The sequence below is a fragment of the Sturnira hondurensis genome, unplaced genomic scaffold (assembly GCF_014824575.4).
Source record: "Sturnira hondurensis isolate 20B ecotype Veracruz unplaced genomic scaffold, ASM1482457v3 Scaffold0000880, whole genome shotgun sequence".
Taxonomy (NCBI): Eukaryota; Metazoa; Chordata; class Mammalia; order Chiroptera; family Phyllostomidae; genus Sturnira; species Sturnira hondurensis.
Genome location: NW_028073511.1, coordinates 2,661,507 through 2,676,519, shown reverse-complemented (window position 1 = coordinate 2,676,519; position 15,013 = coordinate 2,661,507). Strand labels below are relative to the sequence as shown.

The window sequence follows — 15,013 nt, the reverse complement described above, 5'->3', positions numbered from 1 at the left end:
AGGGAGAGGCCTTCTAGGTGTTCCAGGCCCAGCTGGGGAGTAGGGGACTTGCAGAAACAGGACTGTAAGACTGATTCAGTCAACAAATGCTCACTTGGCGGTTCCTGTGGGCCAGGCACCCTTCTAGGCACTGAAGAATAACTGGTGAACCTGACAGCCCGGTCTGGCCCTCAGGGAGCTTAAACTCTAGCTGGAGGGGAGAGAGAAGGAGGGAGGTGTGGCTGGAGCAGAGTAAGGAGGGAAGAGGGAGATGAGGCTGAAATGGAGAGCTAGAGCCCAGGGCATGGTGGGCCTTGTAGGCTCTTACCAGTTCAGATTTTATCCTGAACAAAATGGGAAGGGCAGGAGAGAGGGTCTCTGGAGTCCACAATCTTTTAGTGGGAGGAAAGTCTCTTATGATTTGGGGGTGTGTGGGAATGCAGTGTCCCACTTAGGGAGTGGGGGGACAGGGGCTTCAAAGGAGCCAGGAGGCCTGGGTCAGGCTTCCCCCTCTTCCCAGAGCCCCTTCCCTCTTTTCTTCTCTGTTTACTAACACCCCCTCCTCCCTTACTGCCTTTCTAGTTCCCACCTTCTTTCCACACACCCTATCTGCTATTCCAGGTGCTAGGCAGCCTGGACCTCCTCATCTGACTCAGGTCAGGGCCTCAGGAGTTCTGGATCTGGGATTTCAGGCCCTTTGGTTAGTTGCACAGCACAGGCAGCCCCAGCACGATGAAGATGTGACCACAAGCCTTGTGGGTCAGTAGAGCCCTGGTCTGAGGAGAGGAGCCCTCCATCCCTTTCCAGTACCTTTGTCCCCAAAGCAGGCTGGACAGTCTCAGAACAAAGTGCTGAGCTGCAAGAGACCAAAAACCCATTAGACAATCAATCAATCAATCAATCAAGTCATCTTTTACTTAACTAGAGGGGCAGGGACAAAGTTCCAACTGAGAGTTTTCCTAATTTGGAGAATTTGTGGATGTTTAATCAAGCTGGAAACTCTGCATTGATCTGGGAGTAAAAACATCCTACAGGAGACCATTTGGTGTCTTTTGTGTTTTTCATAGAGAAGGGGCAGGAGGCAGGGTCTTAGAGCTTGATTATTTGGGGTGGGGATTTGTGAATGAGTGAGATGGTGGGGGGCATCTCTTTCTTCTTCCTCAGGTTGACTCTGCTTCCAATTCAAACGGCTTGTGTTTAGGGGGTGAGGCGCACTCCGCGGGCCAGACCTTAAGAGTTGGCGGCGTCGGTTCAGCCCAGTCCCTGGAGGAGGGGAAAGGAAGTTCCACCCTGCCTCACCTCCTCAACTCCATCTCTTGGTTTCTCTCCCTCCCTCTCTCCAGGCTTCCTTCAGCAATGTCGTCCTCTTCAGCCGGCTCCTGAAGGACTAGAGTGAGAGGGGACAGTGAGGTCATCGGAGTCCCCTGGGGCCCAGAAAACCCTAACAGTGACCAGCATCTGATGGCAGAGCCAGGACCCAGGTGTCCTGGGGGGCCACCCTAAGCCTTTCTTTGACCCACTCGGGAGTCGATCACCCCCACCGTCCTGAACAAATCTGGTGGCGTGACACCTCTATAAAAGTCCCGCGGGCTTTCCAAGTCGCCCCTCCCGCCCGGGTCCACCACGCAGCCCATTCATCCCGGCCTCGGCCTAGTCGCCTGTACCTCCTCTCCTCCCCTCCCCCAGCGTGGAAGCACTCTGTTAGCTTTTTCTCGCCTGTCCTGCTCCCGCCGCCCAATGACTAATGCCTCAGGTTGAGCAACTCGCCGGCTTTGGCGCCCCAGAGACGGCGGGTCATTACCCCTCCGTTTCGCTCAGGGCTGTGGCCTTGAACTTCCCAGGACCATGCGGACCCGGCTCGCTCACCCAATCCCGTGCGCGCGCGCCCTGTGACTCTACACCCGCCCGAGGTCGCATGGCCAGGCCTGGTTTGTCCCCTAGGACGCGGGCACCGCGTGGCACTCGGGATTCCCTAGACTGTCCAGCTTAGACAGGGAGGGTGACTCGTCGTGGCCAAACTCTGGTAGGGAGGTTGCAGGGAGAGAGATGTCCGCGGAGGCGAAGACGGGGTGAATGCTTGGCCCCGACCGCCTTTCTGAGCTCAGTGTTTGCAAATTCTCGAAGGTCGGGTGTCTGTGCGGATGCTGTTTGCACCTCTGTTGGAGTCCAGGGTGCTTCGAGGCGCTTATCCGCGCGCACGCGCACCCGCCTCCAGGCCTTGGCTAACTCTCGGCGATCTCACTTTCCTCTCCCTCACGTGACTCCTAATGTGGCCTCTCTTTGCGGCGCTTTCTCCTGTATCCTTCCCGCTGCCTACCTCCCTGGCTGTCAGTGTCTGCAGCTTTCTCTGTCTGTCTGTCTCTCTGTCACTATCTCTCTGCCTCACTTGGGGTGTTTATTTGATCGTTTCCCTGAGCTCCGCAGCAGTCTCTCCTGCCGTCAAACTCTGCTATCCCCACTCAGCCTGTGTAATTTAAAGCTATAGTTAAATTATGACTTCTCCGGACCTGTTGTGGCACCTACGCCTAAGCCTAATTAAATGATCACATCCATTCTGAAGGCAGCTCTCTTCTCCCCTCCAACGTTAATTACAACATAAGAGGCTTTAATGGCCCGCCTCACCTCCAGCTCCTGGAAAGAAAGGTCAGGCGATTAATTTTCGTCATTAATCTTTTCCCAATGTGGACACTGTGCTGTCACCGGAGCCTATTAAACCCCCTTTGTCCCCCCTTCCAGTCTCTGTCGCCCCTCACCCCCTCCTCCCTGAGTGACTGCAGAGAAGGAAAATATTTAAGAATCACTTTGTCTCTCTGGCTTTTTTTCTCTTTTTCTGGAGACAGCTTCTCCTTGGGGGTCTTGGGGGTGGGGTAAGGGGGAGGCACCAAGTTCATTTCCCCCTGGCTTCAGACTGCACCTCTGGAGACTGCTGCTGTCTGAAGAAAGCTTTGTGAGTTCAGGAGTCAGGCTGAGGAGCAGAGAGGCCGAGTCTGTGGCATTCCATCACTTCTGGGAGGGAGGGGGGACCGATGAGGCAGGGCTGCCACCTGTCCATCCTCCACTTGGGTCCTCATAATAAAAATTAAGGATGGGTGACAGAGGGCTTTATGGTCTTGTATAGACAATTTTTTCTGGGGTGTTCTAGATTCCATCCTCATGGCGGCTCTCTGTCCCTTTCCTCCTTCCTCCCTTGCCCTGCAACTTCAGCCCCTTCACGGGGGATTATCTAGATCTCCAGAGTCCCACAGTCATGGGGGGTGGGTGGGAGGGGGCAACTTCCTCTGGGGAAGCTGATTCCAGACCCCTCAACCCCACCCCAGGAACTGGGTGTCCTCCAGGGTTGCTGGTGGTCCTGGGCTCAGAGTGAGGAGGAGTGGGGGGAGGGGCAGCAGAGTGGGTAGCAGACAGGGAAGGGCTGACTGTAAGGCGGAGGGGCACCCGGCGGAGGGGCACCCGGCGGCGGGTAAGGGGATTGAGGAGGCCCTGAGGGTGTGCTTTCCCAGGCCCTGGATTCCAGCAGCAGGCCAAAAGGAGGGGGGATGGAGGAGTGTGAACTGGCTCTCTGCAGACAGCTTTTCTTCCAATCCCAGAATTTATTTGATTTAAAATTCTAATCCAGAAGAAAGTCCACAGGAAGTGGAGGGGTGAGACTTGGCCAGGAGAAGCTGAGAACTGGCAGGAACATGAGGGGTGCAGGTGTGAGAGGTGCCAAAGACACAGGAGCAGCTCACACCCCAGCCGTGGCCCTGCTCGCTGTCCCTTGGAAGAGGGTACCAGGGCCCAGGCAAAAGGGGTGACGGCGATTGGAAAGTGATGAAACTGGAGGGGCGGGTTTACATGGAGGGCGAGAGCCCAGGCACCTGAACTCATGACCCCAGAGAGGCAGTGGTTCTCACCCCTTCACAGTCTGCTCGGGAACACACATGTAACACCCTACTGTGCTCCCTGGCACTTTCCCTCTTTCTGTCCAAGGATAGCCAGCTGCACACGCTCTCCCTGTCTAAGGAGAGTCAAGGATCCCCTGGGGTGTCTTGGAACACAAACCTCCATGAGAACTGAATTAGCCATAGTCGTCCTTCAAAGCCCAGAAACCCAGGGCTGCTGTGATTTCTAGAGCTTCTGGCCCTAGGAAGAAAGATGTTAAGTAGGGAGGGGGGGATGTCATTGAAACCCAAGACTGACTCTCCAGCCAGGAGGAAAGGGCAGCCTGGCCCCGTGTTCACTGACCCTGAGTGCCTGATGATGGGAGTCCAGCCAAAGCTGTGCTCCGCCTTCCTGTTCTGGACGGCAGCAGGGGTGGGGATCCAATTTGCAAAAGGGACTTGGAAGACCCTACCAGTGACCAGAATTGCTTTGTGTCCAGCAAGGCTGGTTGTGCCCAAGTCACCAACTTTTGAAAAGAAGAAACTTCTAGGAAACTCTAGAAGGGTTGGCCAGGACCCAGGAGGCTGAGATCCCTCCCACAGAGGCCCTCTTTCCAGGACGTGTCCCCTCTCCCCTCCACCTCCCCAGACCGGACTCCTCCTGCCTGCCGTATCTGCCTGAGGCCTGGGATCAACCCTCCCAGTCCCGAGTCAGCCTGATGCCCTCCCTCCCTAACTCCACCCCAAGGACATTGGGGACATCACGTCCACAGAGCCCTGCACAGCGGATAATAATAATTAATAACCATTAGGAACAATAAGGAGAATACCAGTGCCCAGTCAGCCTGATGTGCAGCCTCGGCTTTTTTCTTTCTTTCCCCTTTTTTCCCCTCCGATGAAAACAATGATTTGACTTTGAAGAAAGTGACTTTTTTAAGGTGAAAGCCAGATTGAGTTCCTCATCTCCCCCCCGCCCGCCCCCTCCTACTGTCCCCCTTCCCTTCTGAGCTCCTCCTCCCGTGTTGCCCCCCATTTTTCTCTCTCCCTTGTTTCTTTTTCTTTTAATACCCTGCGTTCTATCATGCAAATCCCCTTTCAAATTATGAGAGTATTAGAGCCATCAACGGTAATGTCACCGCCACAAAATGAGAGTGGGGACTTAAGCACCTAACGAACAATGAAATGTGCGAGCCCTGGGACAGGACAATTAAGAACTGGGCTTAGCCAGCCAGGGAAATTTATTGCTATCAAATCCATATTTCTATTTTCCCCCTGAACAGTAACCTATTTGAATATGATTAAAGGGTTTCATTACGGCAGAGAAAAAGGCCCGTGTCCTGTGGTTTCTGGTGAGCTCACAAACACGGTCTGGAGCTGGGGTGCCCCTGTGAGGGTATGGTGGGGGAAAGTGGGGGGCAAGGTCGTGGAGGACCCCAAGGTCCAGAAATGGAGCAGTCCGGGGGACCAGCTCCCTGTACAGATGGGTCTGGTAGGGATGGCAGTTGGTTAGAGATGAGGACGGAGAGTCTCAGTCTCTCTCTTCCAAGAAGGTGCTGGAAGTTTCCATTAGCAGGTAGGGAGGCTGAGGCACTGAGAGGAGGGCAAGTTAGAGGAGGGCACTCAGACTAGGGAGGGTGGTAGGTCAGGGACTGGCCCCAAAGCCAGAGTTAGTCCCCAGCCCCGTTCCTCATCTCCCTCTTCCCTTTATTTGTTCCTTCACGCCCCCCGGGGCCCAGTGCTGAATGTTGTGAGATACACTAGAAATACGAGAGGCCACCCCAGCTTCCGAGGATCTGCAGTCTGGGTGAGGCAGCGAGACTAGACAGAGGAGCAGAGGAGGACAGAGCAGCTGGAGACGGTGCCCGCTGCACGTGGTCGGGGTGGATGGTGCTGAATCCCAAAGCGAGCAAGTCCTGAGGGGCTCAGGAGGGCTCGGGGGAGCCGGGGCAGCCGAAATAGCTGCGAAGCTCTGCTGTAACACAAACGATGGCAGAGAACTTTTCTCCCCTGGAAGTCTGCACATTATCCCCCTGCTCCGGGGCAGAACCTTGATCGGATCCGGCCGTTGTCCCACCCGCTTTCTCAGCTGCCCCTAAGCCAGTACCGCCCAGGGGAACGGCACCCACGGCAGCCGCACTGCGCCTGAGCGTTTATTTGAGCGTTTGCTCACCGTTTTAGTTGTAAAGAGCTTGCGCATGCCTGTTCTCGTGAAATCCTCAAAACAACCATACAAGGGGTGGGGGCAAGGCCAATGGGTGTGATTCAGAGAGGTTAAATAAGTTGTCCAAAGTCACACAGGTAATAAATGACAAGGCTTTAATTTGAACCCAGCCAGGTCTGGCTCTGAGATCCATGCTCTCACGTGTGCCATTCTGGTCAGGAAGTGACGCTGTGCACATTTGGGTCTAGACAGCTGAGCCCCACCCCCACCTGTGGCAACTTCCTTCTTGCTCTAGAAGCTCTGAAGAAATGAACAGTGGCCTCGCTGGACAGATCAGCTGTATTAACCATGGCAGGCAGAGGGTGACAGATGTCGTGTGCAATCACGCTAGGCTGCAGCGCACACGCATACCAGCAAATGGACAATCATACACGATGGGAAATAACTCAGTCCTGAGTTGGGTGGTCCTGAACCGGGGGGAGCTGAAGTGGGCCTCGACATGGCAGCATCTGGAGGCAGAGCCCTAGCCTTCCACGTGGGCCCTGGCCGTGAGGGAGAGTAGAGGCCTGGGCAGGGGCAGCCAACAGGGTGTGAGGATCTGAGATAGGACACAGGCTGAGGGGTGTGACGAGGGCAAAGGGCGGGAGGGTGCTGAGATCCTTCAGCCTTTGGCTCCTGGTCTCACTCCTGCGACACGTACCCTTCTTTCCTCTGGGACAACCCCATGTTTCATACCTGGTGCTTCCAGAGACTGAAGTCTTTTACCCTGGGAATCCTAATAAAGTGGCAGTGCCAGCACTTGGATCTGCCCTGCGTCATCTGGGGCTCATTCTCTGCCAACCTATGCTGGCCTGGTACACCCGAAACTTAGGCACCGCCAGGGTACGGGAAGGGTTGGCTGGGGATGGGAGGAGCTCCCTTCTGGTACCCAGCAACACCCTTCCGAGCTCTCCTTCCCTTCCTTCTCTGTCCATCTGCATCCCTCTCCCATTACACTCCCCAGAGATGGCTTCTTTCATCCACTCCTTCATTGCTTCTGCATCCACCCGTTCAACAAATACCAAGCATGTGCTGGGCTACAAAGGTGTGTCCATAGCATCCTTGTTTCCAAGAAGCTCATCCTCTATTAGAGAACTGGACATACACACAGCAAAGAATAATGACCTGGTGAATGAGGGACAGGTGCCACCTGGGCACAGCCACCCTCTAAGGTTGGCAGGGCAGATATTGTCCCCATTTGAGAGGTAAGCAAACTGAGGCTCAGACAGCTCAACTGAATATCCCAAGGTGGTGGCCAGGGTACAAAAACAAAACCCTGATGAGCTATTTGGCATTTCTGTCCCTCCCTGCTTCCTTCCAGTCCTTCCTTCCCTAAGATCACCTAATCTCAGTATTCAGTCTTGGCTTCTGTTCATCTGTCCACCCAAGGGTGTTGGTTCAAATGATAAGCTTGTTTAATCATCAGTCAGAATGGACGCTGGTCATCGCAATGGAGCAGAGTCCTGAGGCCCCCTGCTGGGCCCAGCTCTAATGTTTAGTTGCTGAATCCTGGGGAGTTCCAGTAAGTCACAGGGCAGTGGCTAGGGTGGTGGTGGTGGTAGGGGGGCGTGCAGCATTTATTAGGGTAGGAGCAATGACTCTTCACTAACCAGTACAGGACTTGTAACAACCAGTGCAGGCCTCCTGGTATATGCCACCCACCTATCTGCATTACATCCACCCATCTGTTGTTCATCCATCCATCCATCCATGAGCCCCATCGATCCATAAACCCATTCCATCCAACCCCACTCACTAGTATGCTCTGAGCGCTGTAGGGGAGTGGCTGGGAAGTACAAGATAAGCTTTGTTTTCTCTAGGAGCTTCCACTTGAGTTGAGGAGCCAGGAAAGGTCACCCAAATGTCCAACAGCCTGAGAGGTGTCTCAGGCAGTGTGGCCCGGCTGCCTAGTGTCTGGTACATGCCTAAAGGGCTCAGAGCAGACCAAGAGCGTACGTGTGATGGAGGCCTGGAGGCTCCCGGAGCACCACAAGCCTTTGCACGGGAGTTTTGAGCAAATGAGGGTAAATCTCCCAACTTCTGCTTGGCCCAGCCTCCTGGGGGCATCACATGCTTTTTCTCTAGCCAGAAGGTCCAGGTCTGAATATTAGTTTGCAGTGGGCCTGTCTACTACACTCTGTCTGCCTCAGAAACTAGAAAGCATAGACACATAGAAGCTGCTGGCTGCTGGCTGCTGGCGGCTGGCGGCTGACGGCTGGCTCCCACCCTGACCTCTCTCTCTGGCAGGAACTTGCCTCCTGCAAGGAAGGAGCCAGCCTATGGTTGGGTTCCCAGCTCTCCCTGCTCTCCCTTTTCTCCCCCTCCCTTTCCTTCCTGGGGCTGTCAGTTTAATGGACAGGTGTTTAATTCCAGCCTGTCAGGCGCCTGGAAATGCCAGCATCACCGCATATCAGTTTGTGGAGTTTGCTCTTAAAAGAACAGTGAGAAGCTGAACTCTGCTGTCTGCAGCTCAGCCCTCTCTCTCTTTGTCTCCAATCTCATCGGACACCCCCTTTCCCACTGATGTTTTCCACCGGGGCAGCTGAGCTCAGGGATCCCGGCAGAGGAGGCGAAGAGCCTCCAAAGCCTCCAGTGGGGATCAGGTTCCCGAGTGCTAGGTGTCATCAATTACGTCCCTGGCACGCGCTGGGCCTGCTTTTTAACTATTAAAATCATGTAATAGCTAAAGCACACTGCTCCTGCAGCCCTGGGGCAAAGAGGCAGCTGTCAGATTCTCCAGCCAGCACTGCTCATGCATGAGCCAGGAACTGCAGGCTCCCCTCTGGCCCGGGGGACATGTGAAAGCAGCCCCAAGAATCGGCCGTGGAGTTCTGGGAGCTTAGACATGGGGGTCAGAGCATGGTCTGGAGTTCACTGTGCAATTCTACCCTCAGAGGACTTGCCGCTGGACCTCTCTCCCAGTCTCAGAGCTGGGGCAGGGGGCATGCCGGAGGTTGCATGGGAGGGCCTTTCTTTGGGGGTGACAGAGGAAGCTTTAGGAATTGGGTCAGAAGAGGGGGCTCTGGGGTGTAACGACTGCAGCCAGCGGACGGAGCTGGACAGCCCAACTCGGGGGCGAAGGCGAGTGCGTGGCCTCCCAGAGGGCTGTTGGGCTCACCCCGGCACACAGCTTCCCCTGCGCTTCCTTTCCGGCCCACTTATGCCCACTGCCCTTCTGCTCGCTTAGCTGTTTCTTTTGGCTTTGACGCCTTCCACCTGTCTCCCCCACCAGACCGCCACCGCCCACGTACCCCGGTGAAGCATCACGGTTCCTAACGAAACGGAACCACTGCCAGATGAAATATATTACTATTAAATACTTAATTCTTCTAGTGAGCAGAGAGCAGGCAGTATGAATACGATTATTAAAGAAAATTACTTTGGCTGATCAGATATTTCTGCATACTAATTTCTGACCCCTCTTCCCTAACTCCCGCTTCTCGTCCCTCAGAGACCAGGACAGATAAAATTCCATCACAAATAGCTGATTGTCGAGGCTTGCATTAAAAATCACATTTTCACCATGCCTCTCTCTCTCTCTCTCTCATGCGTCTTCTCTATGCTGATGTCCTTGCTGGAGAAGGGGTGTCCCTAGACAAAAGTGACTGTGGGACAACATCTAGGGAGACCCTGGGCCCCCCATCTCCTCCTCTCTGTCCACATTTTCTCCAGTATCAGTAGATCCACCATTCCAACCAGTTCCCTAAATGGGCAGAAGACTGACCCTGCAAGCACAGGGACTCTGCTCTCAGCTCCTCCGATGTGTCATCACAGCCTCTGGCTCCAGTGTTCTGTGCTTAGGAGCGCGCTGGGGCTGCCTCCAACCCAGAGGGCTGGCTGCCCTGAGTGGGGACTGGGCTATTCTGGAGGGTCCAGAAGTGTGGCCGGAGGCCCCACCCCAAAAGGTAGGGACGTTCTAACTTCAGAGCTTGTGATTGGCCAAGCTTTAGGTCTCTTTGTAAACATCTGGGGAATGCAGAGTGAGAGAATTCATTCATGGACCCATTAAAGTCTGCCAACTTTCATGTGTGTATAGATGTGTGAATGTATCTCCAATGTCTGACTCAAAATGACACAAACTTTCTATGCCTTGGTTTTCACACCTGCAAAATGGGGATAATCGCTGTACCTACGTCATATGATTATTGTAAGAATAGAGTTAATATACAAAAAGTACTTAGAACACTACTTGGCACTTAAGAAGTACCATATAAGTGTTACCTATCATTACTATTATTGTTTCTAGTGTAGTTATTGGTACATATATAATTTTAAAAACATGCTCCCCGCCTTCTCATGAATGACTCGCCCCGTCAGAGCGAGTTTCTCTAGGCTTCCTTTCTAGATTCTCACTTGTCTTAACTGGGTTCTCAGTACCTCCCGGCCCCCTCCACAATGACCCCTCAAACTCACTCCGAGCCCCTCGGCCCCAGTTCAGACCACGGGTGCCAGAGGTGTTACCAGGATCCTGGCAATCAGGAGTGGTGAGGGGAATGCGCTAAAAATACACTCATTCCCCACAATCCCACGAGCCTCCAATTTACCTGCTTTTACAAAGAGATGCTTCCTTAGGTGTCATGGGCGGAAGGTATAATTACAGCCTGGGAATGCTAATTCCCTTGCCCCTGATACAGGGATCATGGCTCCGCAGGGTTCCTGTTCCCCACAGAGCCTTGGCAGGGGAGTGGGCAGGCAGCCCGAAGCGAGTCAGGGTGGGAGGCAGTGTCAGGCCTGGAGGGCTGTGGGGTGGTGCCCTTCAACCAGAACATGCCCCGGCACGCGGAGCTGCACGAGACCCGGAGGGCGTGCCCTCTCTGACTTAGCCACCCTCGGGTGACCCCTGGGGGACTGGGGCTGGAGGAGGTAAAGAGCCTGGACAGAGGACCTGGCAGCCTTGAAGGGAAGTGAGAACCCTGAGTTCCCGTGTCCTGTCTGTCTCCCTGCTCCCACCATGCTACCTTCTTCACTCTATTCTCAACGTAACGGCCCAGAGGGATCCCCGGAAAACCTAAGAGAGAGTCCCCCACCTTCCTCGGAATCACCACAGTAGCCTCAAGGCCTGCCTACTCCCTCCCTGCTGCGCGTTCCTTCACAGCACCTGCTACTGCACGTATTTTCTTTCTTTTTTGTTTTAGTGTATGTCCCTCACTGCGACAAGCTCTACGTCCCCCATGCGACAAAGACCCTCATTTTTTATTTGCTGTTTTGTTTCCAGGGCTCAGAACACGTGGTGACAGGCACGTGGTCTGTGCCCATGAAGAGTTTGTGAGTGAATGTGATGCTTCCGGAAGGATTTCCAAGCAGTTGGAAGAGTAAGTGCCAAACACAGAGGCACAGGAGGGCCCCACGCATTTGGGAAACTTGAATGGTTTTGTACGCTTGGTCCACGGGATGCTCATGGAAGATGAAGAGATGAGAGCAAGGCGGCATGCCGTCCTTCTGTGAAGAGGGCACAGAGGAGGGCGGTGAGGTGATCAGATCTGTGTTTCTGAAAGATCCTGGGGGCTGGTGGGATGCGGGTTAGGGTTGAGCAAGACCAGAGGCAAGAAGACCAGGAAGGAAGACGCACAGGAATGCAGGAGAGAGGGGATGAGGTCCTGACTCAAAGCCAGGGTAGTGCGGTTAGAGCTGAGTTTCCAAGGGAGGCCTGGGCGCCTGGAGTGAGAAGCAAGGTGGCAGGACACCTCCTTCTTCTCCAAAACAGGTGTTCCTGCTCCCCAATCCCAGCCAGGGTATACCCAACTCTGCCCCCTCGGAGCTCCTTCCCTTGCCTCTGGCCCTATCTAAATTCTACCCTTCCTTCAAAGCTCACCCCAACCCCTGCCCCTGCCTCTGCATCCTCTCTATCACACGGATGTCCTCTGAATGACTGGCATTCCTCATCGGCCACTCTTGTCACTGCCTGTCCCCACCTGTCATGTACACATTTCATGAGAGTTTCTCTGAGGACTGTGGTATTCCTGTTGCAAGCCCAGCAGAATGGCACAGCGGTTTAGAGCCTGGGACTTTGCCTCCAGCAGTCTTGCATTTAAATCCTGAGTCTCCCACTTAGCAGTTGAATGACTTTAGGTAAGCGACTTCCCCACATGTACAATGGGAATGAAAACATTACCACCTCCCAGAGTTGTTCTGGGGGTTCACCGAGCTGATGTAAGCAATAGTGATTAGCAAGATGGAAAGTGTGCTCCACATCCGCCAGCTTTTCCACATTCCTCCCCCAGCACTGCACTTCACAGACCTGGACATGCTTAGCCGACTGCATCATGGTGGCTGACTCTATCTTCTCCACTAGACCTTGAGCGCTACGAGGCCAGGAGCCAGCACAGCCCAGCACAGCCCCTTGACATAGTCATAGTTGTTAAATAAATAGGTGCTGAATGAGTGAAGTGTTGGATTATTAAACACTTAGCATGTTGAATTCAATGGAAACTAAGATGCTAAAGAAAGAATCCTAGCCAGGCTGACCATGGTTCTCCCCAGGAATTCCAGCGTCCTGTGGGAGGTCAGACAGAGCGGACTTCCTTAGATGCTGGCAGGCAGGGTGACCTGGAAGTGGCAGGTGGGTGGGTTTGTTTCATCACACCCTTTCCTAGAAGGGAGAGGTGGAGGTCAGAGGAGCCAGGGGCTGGGAGCTGGGGCCCAGTCTAGGGTAAGGAGGGTGCAGCCTGCAGAGTGGCCTACAGGCAGAGGAAGGTGGCTGCCGGGCCCTCACCCCAACTCTGAGTGGAAGATTCTGGGCTCAGAGGCAGGAGCGGGGCTCGGCCTGCCAGACCCTCTGGGGAGCTGGCAGGCCTGAGCCCCCGTGGAGCACTAGTCCCAAGGCTGTATATACACAGGGCTGGGAATGTTTATTTTTCCTTATTGACTTTCTCCAAATAAACCCCTGGCCGGCAGAAAGGGGCTCCCAGCAGCAGCTGTTTACTCAGTGTTTGTGATAAAGAGACTTCTCCATAGCAACAGGTGGCCACGACGTGCAACTCTCCGAAAACATGTAGGGCCTTGCAACAGGGCTGTGTGAACTCCAAGGGGGAGAGAAAGAGGCAGAGGAAGGAAGGAAGGAAGGAAGGAAGGAAGGAAGGAAGGAAGGAAGGAAGGAAGGAAGGAAGGAAGGAAGGAGAAAGAGAGGGAGGGAGGGGAGGAGGGAGGAAATCAGACCAGGAGCCTGGGGCCTGGGGAGTGAACAGAAAGGGAGACAAAGAAGAAAGCCTTGAGGAGTTTAGAGGGCTCTGTCCCCAGGGAGGCTTCTGCTTCTGGAGGAGGGACAAGTGCAGCAAGTGACGTGCAGGGAAGTGTGTCCTCTGCTGGGTGTGGGGTAGCTCTGAGCAGGAGCTCCTCTCAGAGGAGCCACTTGATGCGGGCTGTGCGCCTAGTGGAAGTGTGAGTCTAAGCTACTGGGTATTCAAGTTACTGTGTGTGTGTCCTTTTGCACTCATTTCCTAGGCCCGCCATGTTACTGAAGACTTAGTGGCTTAGAACAACAGGAATATGCCCCCTTAGAGCTCTGGACCCCAGAACTCTGAGATGGTGGTTGGGGGACACTTGGCTCCTTCTGGAAGCTCAGAGGGAGAGTCTGTTCCATGCCTCTCTCCCAGCTTGAGGTCACTGCCAGCGCTCCGTGGCTTGCGGACAGATCGCTCCAGTCCTGGCTCCCAACATCACATGGTGTTTCTTCCCCGTGTGTCTCTGTCTGGGTCTAACATTTCCTCTTCTTTTAAGGACACCGGTCACTGGATTTAGCGCCCACCTTAACCTAGTGTGACCTCATCTTAACTTGACTACAAGTGCAAAGGCCCTATTTCCAAATAAAATCATATTCACAGGTACCAGAGGTTAAGACTTCAACATATTTTGTGGGGCGCGTGTGCCCACTACAGGGGCACCTAGGTGAGGGCGGGGCTGGCTGTCGGTAAAGCCAGGGTGAGGAATCTCACCGGGACTTGGCAGACAACCTCTCCACGCCCTCGCTGCCCCTGCAGCAGAAGAATGAGGTGCTGGATCTGGTAAGGGACCTGAGGACTCTCATTTGGTGACGTCCTCAGGCAGTGGGACAGCAGGACTTGAGGCATCAGGTGTGTGACCTGGGACAATTTACTTCCTCTCTCAGCACCTCTGTTTCCCCATCTGTCCCAACACCTCGCAGGGCTTCGAGGATCGTTAGGCTCTTGCACAACGCCTGGCACACAGCAGGCAGTACTCAAAGCACGGGCATTTTGGTTATTTTTCACGGCCTTGGCATTTTCATCAGGAGCGCATGGAAATGCACCTGGGAGTGACATGCTGGGTGGCACCTACTCATGGGGACAGCAGCCTCTGTTCCGGAAGTCTGTGCAGACACCCAGGCCCCAAGCGGGGCCTGATTCAACACGGGCATGTCCCTGGTGGAGTCTGTCCCAGAGACCTGGTGTGGGCAAGGGTGTCAGCAGGGATCTTCCAGCTAGACACAGGGCCCCTGCCTGTGCAGGCAGAGGCCCACCTGCACTGCCTTCCAGTTCACCGAGTGGGTTCGCCTGAGACTCAGGCCAGCTTGAGCTGCTGCAGTCATTCAGCAGCTGAAGTGTGTGAAGGGTGACGGTGGCCAGGCTGAAAGCACACACACACACCCTCGCAGAGATAGATGCATGACTCACAGACATGTACACACACACCTCACACACACACACCTTACACACACATACACCTCACAAACATACTTCACACATACACCTCACAGACATACACACCATACATGCCTCACCCCCCCCACACACCATACACACCTCAACATACACACCTCACTCATACATTATACATACCTCACACACATACACACCTCACACACAGCACACAGACATATATACGTCATATAACCTCACAGATACACACACCCTACAGACACACAAACAGAGGGTGGCACAAAGACTTCAGCCACACGGGACGTCTCCCATCCCATGGGTACCAAGGGTCCACACCCAAACCTGTTAGTTCGTGCACTGAT

At 54.3% G+C, this 15,013-nt stretch overlaps 1 long non-coding RNA gene across 1 annotated transcript; it reads left to right on the top strand.

Moving 5' to 3' along the window:
* The first annotated feature begins 1,844 nt into the window (after positions 1-1,844).
* Positions 1,845-12,420, top strand: LOC118993529 (uncharacterized). The gene is made up of 3 exons (XR_005067876.1): positions 1,845-2,103; positions 11,255-11,351; positions 12,162-12,420. It is a non-coding gene; the product is annotated as an uncharacterized LOC118993529 (long non-coding RNA).
* Positions 12,421-15,013: the final 2,593 nt, after the last annotated feature.